The sequence below is a fragment of the Sycon ciliatum genome, chromosome 13 (assembly GCF_964019385.1).
Source record: "Sycon ciliatum chromosome 13, ocSycCili1.1, whole genome shotgun sequence".
Classification (NCBI taxonomy): Eukaryota; Metazoa; Porifera; class Calcarea; order Leucosolenida; family Sycettidae; genus Sycon; species Sycon ciliatum.
The window spans coordinates 28337253-28341752 of NC_088655.1; the positions used below are offsets into that span (position 1 = coordinate 28337253).

At 45.0% G+C, this 4500-nt stretch overlaps 1 long non-coding RNA gene across 1 annotated transcript; it reads left to right on the plus strand.

The window, feature by feature from the left end:
• The first annotated feature begins 1674 nt into the window (after positions 1–1674).
• LOC135829532 (uncharacterized) lies at positions 1675–4500 on the plus strand. Its single transcript, XR_010555849.1, has 2 exons — positions 1675–2176; positions 4029–4500. It is a non-coding gene; the product is annotated as an uncharacterized LOC135829532 (long non-coding RNA).

Consider the following 4500-nt stretch of genomic DNA (forward strand, 5'->3'; position numbering starts at 1 on the left):
TTCTCTAGCTTCTGTTTGTTTTGCAGTTGTTCTTGTGCAACCCTCCCCCCCCCCCAAACACACACTTTTTCGATGCCTAGTTGCAACGCTGACGCCGAGACCTCTGGTCGGTTGAGTTGCTCCCAGCACATCAGCACGTCGTCCCTACATCCCCTATGTTTTGTCCTTTTCCTCGTTTCTTTTGTTCTCCACCTGTTTTCCAGTAGGGCTGTGTCAATAGTAAAAAAAAAAAAAATTATTAACTGGTTTGAGGGAAATTATTATTTTATGGTGGCAGCCTGGTCCTAAATTCCTAAAAAATCGAATTTGGAAATACACATCGAGTGCTACATCAGTTGGACGAGCATGAACAGCTGCACAATCTCTGAAAATTTTGTCTCGATCTGACCAGCCGTTCAAGAGTTATGGCCGAAAATGTGCCCTTGCAAGGAAAGATTTTTTGTTGCGCGCTGTCATTTGTTGGCAGCACTGTACTTGAATGTGAGCAGACCGTGCGCAACTTGTCGTATCATGGAAACACGCGAAAGTGTGCAGAATTTTGCTCCTAGTCCAAAAAATCACGTTTTTGAGCCACGCATTGGGCTGCACGGCGGCGGGCAAAGCCCGCCGCCGTACAGCAGGACTTTTGCCAGCACCCTCGTGACGTTGCAGATATGTGGCTTGATTATTGTAGTTGACGTTGATTTAGGCTGCATTCGATTGTAGAAACTGGATCCCGATCCCCGCCGACCAGATCACTTCGATCGGACGGATACAATCGAATGTGCACAACCGATAATCCGTTTCAAGGCCTTAGCAACCGCGTTGCTACAGCTCATCCCGTAGTATCTGTACGCGTTGTGGTAAACTCTTGACCTAGTGTACGCATATTGCGAGTTTTGAGTAGAGACGAGTCGTACTATCGAAATGAATCCGTCGAATCCGTCGAATCCGTCTCTGGGAGGTGGGTTGACTGGATCCGAATCCGTGCTCTCGGGATCCGGATTCGTACAATCGAACATGCACAAATTTGGCGAATCCGGGTCCGGGGCTGATGGATTCGTACAATCGAACATGCCCTTAGGCTGTGTTTACATGAAGCGTTTCAACCCGGGTTGAGTTCGACCCGGGTCAGATTTCTACCCCCATGTGCACAAAGTGAATGGCGCGTTTACATGACGCACTGCGCTTGACCCGGGTTGAAATTTCGCCCCGGGTTGATTTCAACCCTCCCCCCAAGGGGAGGGTTGAAATCAACCCGGGTCAAGAAAATCGTACAAACGTACTTCTGTGCGTATCGGCCAGGTTTGAACAGCACTGCAGATGCAAATTTCGCGCGAACGGATTCACGTGACCATGCAGGACTGTAGAAGTTTTTTTTTTTTTTTTTTTTTTTTTTTTTTTTTTTTTTTTGGACTGTAGAAGTGGACTTTTGGCGGCATATCAGTATTTGACCCGGGTCAACTGTCTTCATGTAAACGCTCACCTCTTTTGTCTATCGTACAGACTTTCAACCCGGGCTGAACTCGACCCGGGTTGAAATTTCTCATGTAAACACAGCCTTAGTGACTTTGGCAAGTTTGAGTCGTGTCAAGAAGTCAGGTAGGGCTGCGTTTACATGAGAAATTTCAACCCGGGTCGAGTTCAGCCCGGGTTGAAAGTCTGTACGACAAACAAAAGAGGGAGGTATATTATGCTCCGCAGGCCGCGAAAGAGAGCCCGTTACCTGGACCCCTACTCGCGCGGGTAGAGCGAAACTGAGCACCCTGGGATGCGAGCAGCTTTTTAGTACTCCCGGGTCCAAAATCTCACCACCAGGCCGGGATGATCAAAACGTCTGCCGGGTCTGCAGCCTACAAACGTGGATCTGCCGACACTGTGCTGTCGACGACATGTCCGGCAAGGCACCTCCTTGCGTGAAAGCAAGGAACGCTTTTTTTTTTAGAAAGGAAGCTTCTTCTCCAAAATTTAAAATTTTTGAAAATTATTCCTTCTGAAAATATCATCGCGTTCTTGACCTCGAAGCTGACTGCTGAATGCGATTAGGAAAGAAGATTCCTGAAGATACACCAGACTGATTCTGGCAAGCCGTCTGTCGTCTAGATATGCAGTTGTTCGTCATGCATGGTCAGCAATCTTCCTCGTTCGTCCTTTCGTTTTCCTGACCACGATGATGACAAGCAGCTCTCATGCTCAGGTTAGTGCTGTACTTGTATGTCTGGGCACACAACACATCTGAGATTCACCCACTGACGTTATCGAACTGAAGAATGCAGCAAGGGTTCCTCGGATTCTCTTGATTTCGGAACAAATTTCCTTCACTTTCACCCTCTCAGTCTCTTCCCCATGCCCTCCATGCATGCACAATCGAGTTTGCATTTCAAATGTTGTTTTTACTTTGGCAGTGCGTTCGATAACGTTAGGACAGTCTAAGTTAGGTGTTCTTCTCTTCAGGCTTATTGGACGTGTACAAATTCTAAAAAAATAGCTTCCATATGCTAAACGCAGATCCCTGTGAATACGGTTCTGCTGGGCAATGATGTTTACACCAATCTACACTCTATGCTGTCACAGCATTCACAACTGATCCTCTCTCTCTGAATTAACTATTTGATAAAGCCAATCTTTAAATCGCTGTTGCATAGGATCTCGGGTGGGAAGAAGCGATGAATCGATACATGGCATTGTGAAGAAAAGAAGAACAAATTCACATTGCACGTGAGACTCGGTTAGAAAGACTGAGTTTCTGCATTCATAAGAATGTCACACCGCGGGGATCATGATAAAGAAAACATATGTCGTGAAAATGACTGAAAGAACTTTGATCTTCCAGCCAGCTTAGCCTGGTACTACCATACTAGCAGTGCTACCAAGTACCAGCCCTCCATATTTTCTGTATTTGTACGGAAAATCACTCCTTGTGCGCACTACAGAAATTGAGCAAATGGTATAGAAAATCGGAGAGGATCAATCAGCTGTGTAGAAGCATTGCAAGTGTAAGCTGAGTGATGAATAGTCTTGTACCAAAGCGAGTGCATGCCGTACCACAACAACATGTACATGTAGCACAAAAATAATAATGTCGTGAGTGCAAGTCACACATGTTTTACACTACCAAATGCAGCCACCGACATGCATGTGCGTGTCAAAAAACATTACAGTGCAAGTATGCATGCAATGTACACGGCAGTACGCAAAACACTGCAAGATACGGAAAATCAGAAGTCTGAGTACGCAAAACAGACTCAATTGGTGGGCAGCTCTGTACTGGCCTGTACGGAGGGAGTGAATCTCAATGTGTGCAATGCACGCACTTTGGCCGACAGTGAAAACTATGCAAGTCGTGTTGGTTTGCAGGATGAATGTGAGTCCTTTTAGACAAGCGCCTTAGTGGAGTAGCCCACCGAAAGAAGAGTACTTGACACCGCGAAGTGGAGTCTGCGCATACAACAGTGAGGGGGTAAAATTAGTCACTGATTCTGCATGTGTTCTGCATGTGTGTCACATTACACTAGCAGATAGGCACACCTGTTGTTCCAAAAAGATGCTTATGTCAGTGTCTGAATATGTCGTGTACCAGGTAATATTGTTGCCAGGATCTCACGGTGAGAGTCAGACTTGAATATGGTATCAATAGATTATCAATATCATACATCACCATGTACCACCCAAAGTATAATAGCCGAAGGACCCGTTTGTGTGGTGGTGTATGATTTCGTGAGCAAGATGAAGTGGCTACAGATGTGTCTTATATAACACCCTAAGAAAAGATCATCAATTCTGGGGAAAGTGATTCTGGTAGCATGTTGTATCCAGTGTGGCATGACAAAGACTCCCTCGATTTAGCCTGTGGAGAATCCGTAAATACATAAATACAATACATACAGGCATCGCAACCTTCGGATTATATGCTCTTTTGCTTGCCTCCTGGAGTGTGGTTGTACCTTGGTTCACTGTATTAGAATAATAGTAGACTTTGTTTTTCGAATTCGTTTCTATAACATTAGGTTTCTTTCTGTTGCTGCTATGTCTTTTCATGTGTTTTACAGGATTGCCATCTGTTGATGAATACCACTCTGAGGCACTCTCACGAGCGAAGGTGTTTGAAAATCCATGTCGGAATGATGGTCATGTTGGCCTAAAGGTGCATTACATTGCCGATACTCGCCACCTCCACCCTGGAACATGTTCAATTTCTGTTTCTCGTATGGAAGGACCGAACAGGTTGTTTTCCTGTCTCAGTGGACCACTCAAGACTGAACAGCACTGATGGAAGAAGATTTGCCGTGAATCTCGTTCACATAATCAGCCTGTTTAATTGCTGTACTGAGGTGACTGCTTCATAACAATGACCATGCAGCATTAATTTTGGATAGTATTGCAGTGCCCCTAAAATTGGAGAATATCGAATTTCTCTGATAGCATTGTGATTCATTTGTGAATAAACATCACTACTCTTTTTGAGTAGCATAGCAATGACAGAGTTGGTTTAATGTATGACAAAATGGAGCCGCTTTTTAA